Source organism: Bidens hawaiensis, unplaced genomic scaffold, assembly GCF_021521415.1.
Source record: "Bidens hawaiensis isolate Kalapana, Puna unplaced genomic scaffold, B.hawaiensis_p1.1 tig00035841_1, whole genome shotgun sequence".
Classification (NCBI taxonomy): Eukaryota; Viridiplantae; Streptophyta; class Magnoliopsida; order Asterales; family Asteraceae; genus Bidens; species Bidens hawaiensis.
Genome location: NW_027496220.1, coordinates 164,400 through 172,018, shown reverse-complemented (window position 1 = coordinate 172,018; position 7,619 = coordinate 164,400). Strand labels below are relative to the sequence as shown.

Below are 7,619 nucleotides of genomic sequence, written 5' to 3'. Positions count from 1 at the left end.
ACAGTTTGACTATTATTAACTTTTGTGGTGAAACGATAACTGAAATTTGTAGATCACTTCTAAAAACTAAAGTTAAGACATTCGACAAGGTATCATTATAAGACGTTGTTCAACATTGGTACTTTGGGGGCTTTTGTTTGATCTTAGTTGAGCCATTCTCAGAATCCGCATTAAACGAGCAGGTTGGAAAATTGTTGCTTAAGAATTATGCACTCAGCTAGGTTGGTGGTTTTTTAAGTCTGCCAAATGATTTATCATATGAATATTTATTTATCTATGAGATTCAATATTAGTTTAATGACACTGATCACAGGGTATATACTAGAGTTCATGATATGAAGGCAAAACTCAAGTTTATGTCAGGGGCTAGACATGAATTAATTGCCACTCTCAATGCTCACAAGGTATTAAAATTGGGGTTTCTTATTATTCTTTTTGGTATATCTTTGGTTATTTGACACATGAGTGTGTTTTTAGTGGGATGAAGGCGAAGATCAGTAATCTTATTTGCTTGCAAGGCTGATACGAGCTGCATTTTGTTTTCTTTCAAGATTTCCCTTAAAATAAGTGGTATACAAATGATCTTATGTTCATATATGTGTGTTCCCGTGTTTGTTAGTTTACAATACTTTGATCATTTTACTTTGTAAAGTCGTGCATGTTGCAGTGGAACTGAAGGTCTGGAACTATAGAATTTCAATTTTTTTATTTGTGATTATTTTGTGTGATAGTTTTTATACACGATATTGCAACGGGTCAGCTGCGTCAAAAAGGTTAAAGTTAAATCTTTTCAGTTAAACGTTAATGAACGTAACAAACTAATATATACGTATAAAATCAAAACAAACTATGTTAAAAAATAAAGCAAATAATTACAAAATATAAAATGACAAAATGATTAAAAACAAAAACCTAAATAAACCCCGTAACACGGAGGAATCAAACTAGTTTAATAGATAAATATGTACTCTAATTTAATTATATAGATGAGAATGAGGATTGCATGATGAATGCTCTTACCTTGGTATTCCCTGGAAACCTAAAGTTGAAACACATTCAAGACTTTACTCAATATATGTGGCATCCTCAAGTTTAAACACACAACTTAAATTCAAAGTTGAAAAATCACATTGAATTCAAAGATGACATGACAAACATTGAATTCAAAGACCAAGTCACACAACTTTATTATTTTGTTTATTTTACAAAAACGGTTTATACATAAATAAATATGAAATTACGTAATGACCTCCCGATGCATCAGTATCAGATAAAATCCATAAATCATCGTCCCTATCAGGTTTGAACCCATAATTAAAGCTTTGATCCATCCCTTTACCTAGATGTCTATCGTACTAACCCGAACATTAATAAAACCTTGTATGTATATAAAACTTTTAATTGGTCGTTTATAGAAAAAGTAAACAATGATGAAGATGAAAATGTTTAACATGATAATCCAAAACGACAAGCCCGCTATCGTCTTGATAGCCGAGGTTTTGAGTTTGGTCGGCCAGGGTTTATCAATGGCGTTGCTACAGTTTATATGCTCCGTAAAACCACTCGCACGTGCCGCCAGGTCACGTGCCATCATCGTCTCGTCTTCCCGTACCATCACCATCACCACCAACACCACCAAAAAGACGCCGCCGCCGGAATCGAACGTGCTTCTGGGCATGTCGGAAGAACAACTTCAGCAGCTAGCTATTGATTTCGGCCAGGTATATTATTATTATTATTATTATTAATGAGATTCGTTACAATATGAATGGTTAGTTATAAGCCACGAATTATGTGAATTGATAAGTTTTATTTGTTTGAATTAATTAATTTAGCAAGGGTATAGAGGTAAACAGTTTGCATCATCTTCTGTATAAGCGAAGGGTTAAAGATATTCACGACTTCAGTCAAGGTGAGTCTTTTTTTAATTATAATAATAATAAGATTGGAATTCAATTCATAACCGAAGTAACCGGACAGAATTAACTGAAACTAGCAGTACCAATTGTTAGCTTAAGCCACCGAATATTGTGATTTGGTTTCGCTTATGATGGGTGGCATAAGATCGGTTAAGGTTGTCCTGTAACTGAGCATTTTGGTTTAGTTTTTGGTTTTGACATGTGACATAACAAACCATAGCCGAGGGAAAAACGAAATCGAAAACCAACAATAACTGAACATTTTGGTTTCGGTTGGGGCTCAAAACCAAACCGAACAGCCCTGTGCACACTCCTATATAGCGCAAGCTGGTTCGCTTCGCAGGCACACGCCTCTTGTATGTAGGAAGGTTTTATGCATCGGGACATGTGATAATTTAGAATGTACATATACGTTATTTTATATATTAAATCATATATAGATCTTATTTCTGTCTAAATTTTGTGTACACGATTCTGGATAACTGTTAATTAATGGTGGTGTGTTTTGAATCTAATGCGTACTTGTTTTTATTAAATGTAAAAGTGCCCCTGGCATTCAGAACTGAGCTCCAAGAAGCTGGTTGGATGGTCGGACGATCATCGGTTCATAGTTCGGTGACCGCAACTGATGGCACTATCAAGGTTAATGAAAATATAATAATATTTATGTTCCTTAAACCTTAATCAAACCGAATATTGCATCTGAAATGTTCATTGTTTATTGTTTAATTTACACTTTAGTTGCTGATAAAATTGGAAGATAATCGACTAGTGGAAACTGTGGGTATTCCAGTAACAGATGAGAAAGGCTCGGTCCGCCTTACTGCGTGTCTCGTCACAGGTGATCTTTCTTTCTGTTAGTTATAGTTATTAATATAATATGTTTAGGGTTTTTTTTCTGTCTTCAGTCCACAGGCTAGGCCTGTAAACGAACCAAACGTTCAGCGAACGTTCATTCGTTTATGTTTGCTCGTTTACGTTGCTTTATGTTTGCTTGTTTATGTATGTTTAAGTTTGTTCGTTTACGTTTATTCATATATTCGTTTAATTATCTAGGTCTATGACAATTTAGCTTAGTTTTATGAAATTAAATTATCACCTCTTGCTATTTAGCCTACTTTATTAAATTTTAGTTAATGTTTACTTATAATTAATGTTCACTCGGTTAAGTTCATTCATCTATGTTGAATTATGTTTGTTTGTTTATGTTCATTTATGTTCGTGAACCGTTTGTTTATACAATTATACTATTAATAAACGAACATAAATGAAGTCACGAACACACTCATTTTCTTAACGAACACGAGCAAGAAAACCCCGTTCGTTTAATTGTTCATGTTCGATCGTTTGTTCTGTTAACGTTAAATTAATGCACACGAACATGCCTTGTTTGTGTTTGTGTGGTTCGTTTACAAGCCTACCACGGCCCCAAGTTAGGTTTCTTTAGGGTTTCTCGTTCTCCGTTCTTGTATATACTAAGGGTTCCCCTTCATTGTAATTGGTTCGGTTAAATTAACCATCAGTATATACAAGATAGAAAGAACCACAAACCATAAAGAAACTTAACTTAGCCCCGTGGGCTAAATACAAAGAAACTCTAAATTTTAATATTAATAACTATATTTAATACATCCAAAGAAAATAATAACCCATCTCCATTCTTATGGTTCTTGTTAGTTTTGAATAAACAAATGATTTTATCAAGGTTAACGCTATACAAAAACGGACTAAAGGTCTGAAGCTAGATCGATGATCTAGTTATTTATACAAAGGTTATTCTCGTACTATAGGTCCGAGGTAACAAAACAAGAAAAAGGAATCAGAAAGCAGGAATCCGCAAAAGAAACTGATTATAAACAGAACAGGTGAATACGCCACAAACCTTTTATAATGAGTCTGAATGTTTAAAACTTTGTGTTACAATAATAAGAAACGGACACTCTGATTAAGAGTATGCATGTGTCTGGATCCAAACATACATGGTGACTCGGCATTTCCCCGAGGCCATGCATATCATCAACATGCCTCTGAAGGTCTACGGGACTGTTCAGAGAAATGATATTGTGTATATAATTAATTGTACATGGTACTTAGGTTAATTTGATCCCAATTTAGTTGGGTGCCTAATGAGTAGTCACAAAGGTATTATTGTTGGTTTCACAAAGGTATTGAAAAAGAGATTTTAGAGTCAGCGTTATTTACCAGCTTTGTGCTGACATATTTTTCCCCCATGTTACAGGGAAACAAGAAAGGTTAGAATATACAAGCAAGGAGGAATAGAAGATTGGAGTTATAGTCATTAGATGCTATCTGGTGGCTCAGATATTTTATTTGAAAATATTATAAATTATGTTTTCTAAAGAAATGTGTTTGAAACATCAAACGTGTATTTAAACCCGAGATTTATTAAGTTTTCAAAGTAATAATATTTTATTAAAGACTTCCGCTAATTTAAAACCCGCACCTCTGATAAATTTACAAAAGATGGTACCAACTTGTGGTCACACGCCTAGGCCCTAAAGTGGGGTGTGACATGCTTTATCATATTACAGTAACATATATCATGTTATACATCAAATGTTATTAATTGGATATGATATGATATAATACGATAAGATATGATAAAATACGATATGATATACGATACGACACGACACAATATGATATGTTATGATATGATACGATATGACATGATACAATATGATATGATACGATATGATATGATATCATGTTATGCTATATCATATTACTGTAGCATATATCATGTTATATATCAAATGTTATTAATTGGATATGATATGATATAATACGATAAGATATGATACAATACGATATGATATATGATATGATACGATACGACATAATATGATATGATATGATATGATATGATACGATATGACATTATACGATATGATGTGATATGATATCATTGTTGAATCTAGTATGCCTGATGGGCGGGTAAAAGTCGTGTATTTGATTATATTAATTGCTTTGTTTTAGTTTATATATAGTGTGAAAATTGGCACTTCAAGCGTGTTTATGCGTTTTAGGTTATTGGACGTTAAGGATGCTTATCGGGGTGATTTACTTTAAGCATGTCATATTACATAATATTACAATAAGTTATACTATGTTATGTCATATCATATCCTTGAAACATATATCATGTCATGTTATGCTATATCATATTACTGTAACATATATCATGTAATATATCAAATGTTATTATGTTGATATGATATGATATAATATGATATGATACGATAAGATATGATATGATATGATACGACATGACACGGCACGACACGACACAATATGATATGATATGTTATCATTGTTGAATCTAGTATGCCCAAGTGTGAACGTAATCGTTCCTGCTAGTGAATTTGATATTTTGGCATTTGACGCGTGGGAGATTTGGTTGCATAACGTTTACATATTACTCCCTCTGTCCCATTATAAGTGTCTTAGTTTGATTTTTTAAGTCTTTCTTGTTTAATATTGACCGCAATATTTTTGTTTGTGTTATATAATACTTGATGTAAAATATATGAATGAATTGGGTTTTAAATGTATTTTACATTAATATAATTTTCAACAAGTATTATATGACACGAACAAAAATATTTACTGTCAATGTTGCAAAAGAAAGACTTGAAAAGTCAAACTAGGACACTTATAATGGGACGGAAGGAGTACAATTTTTACAAAGTATTGTTTGGAATGCAATGAGTTTGTATAGTTGTACAATTTAAAGTGAATGGAGCTTAAACGAGGACTTTGGAGCATTAACCGAGAAGTGGGACAGATTATGAGAGGCCAAGAAAAAAAGACGGGTTAAAAGGAGGAAAATGGTGAATATTATATGTGGGCATAAGCTTACTCCCATAGGCGCTTAAATCAATCCTGCTTTCCTAACAACGCAATTTTCAAATGAGGGTGTAACCTTACGCCACTACGGCGTAGGCTATGTCGTGTCGTATGGTCAAAGTTGAGAGGATTTGTGAAACTTCCATTTTTCATATATATATTTGAGAGTTTCTTCCCTAATTGAAAGCATCCATTTTTCGGGTGATTTTGGGTCTTTTTGCACTTAGTAAAACATTTTTTTTTATCTAATTGAGGATTACAACACCAAAAATGGGGAAGTAACACAAAGAGTACATGGCAGTTTTAGGAGCACACATTCCTTAGTGCTAAACATAGATAAGCATATTGAATTATTTATATTAACTAGGGTATCGCCCGTGTTACACACGGGTGGAAAAACATGTCAAAAAATATAATAAATTTAAAAAACAAATTCATGCATAACTAAGTTATTTAATAAGTGTTACCTTAAATTTAATCTTCAGATTCCAAAAAGTTTAGAAGATTATCAAAATTTGACTCATAGTTCTCACTTTAAAACAGCCATTTTACATTCTCGTTAACTTCATTTTCCAAATCCAAATGTGCCCTTTCTTTTCTAACATTAGCAAGATTCAAGTGATTCAAATCTCTTAAAAGAAACATAGATTCTAATATTGATTTAGGATAGTGCTCGTGTTACACGCGGTGGAACATATTTAAAACATAATATATATGCAACATAATATAAATTTAACCAAATGCAAATGTTGTACTTATAAATAAATGATATATTTCAATATTGTTCAATATTGTTCCAAATGATAGTATTTGAACTAACAATATATTTCAAACCCGGTTAATATTTAAAACGAAAGTACGAAATAATTCGTAGTAGTTGTAGAGATTATAATATTGGATTTAAAATTAAAATTGATTGGAAGATAATTTTGAATTTTGATTTGTTAATATTAAAGTCTATATCTTATTTTTGTAAAGTTCATATAAAGTTGAAAATTATAGTCAAATCATTATTCATTATCATTATTATAAAATAAAGTCTAAATCATATACCAAATATGCATACAATTATCGAAAAGTTAATTTGAATTTGTAATTTATATATATACAATATTGTATATTGTATACAATTACCAAAGATATTTTTATAGATATACAGTATTGTATATTGTATATATTGTATATGGTCCTTAAGTTATTAACCTTTATAAACACAATTAGATTAAGTTGTTTAAATGTAACAATATAGTCAAAATTTAAATGTATATAAAATAATATATTTTAGTCAAATCATTATTGTTAATATGGACCATTAATATAAATTAATGGTTAATCATATACCAAAAATGTTTAGAATTACCATATTCAAAGCATTGACCTCCACTGACCATAAATATGTAAAGTGAAATTTGAATGCGTGATCAATTTTATAACTAACCATTACATATACTTATATATGTAAGATATAATATAAATAGAAACGATAATAAAATTTTAAAATTAGAATATAAATAATAATCAAATAGTTTATAAATTATCTAAATATTATCAAAATAAGGTAATATAACTTATCTTTGAAAATTTTAGTCAACTTATGATTTAAATTATTGATCATTAATTCTAAAATTAAGTTGTTTAAATGTAACAATATAGTCAAATTTTAAATGTATATAAAAAAATATATTTTAGTCAAATCATTATTATTATTGACCATTAATTATAAATTAATGGTTAATCATATACCAAAATTGTTTAGAATTACCATATTCAAAGCATTGACCTACATTGACCTTAAATATGTAAGGTCAATTTGAGTGCGTGATCAATTTT

At 30.8% G+C, this 7,619-nt stretch overlaps 1 long non-coding RNA gene across 1 annotated transcript; it reads left to right on the top strand.

Moving 5' to 3' along the window:
• Window positions 1–1,475: 1,475 nt before the first annotated feature.
• On the top strand, window positions 1,476–2,779 carry LOC143587711 (uncharacterized). The gene is made up of 4 exons (XR_013144951.1): window positions 1,476–1,721; window positions 1,836–1,912; window positions 2,464–2,561; window positions 2,661–2,779. It is a non-coding gene; the product is annotated as an uncharacterized LOC143587711 (long non-coding RNA).
• Window positions 2,780–7,619: the final 4,840 nt, after the last annotated feature.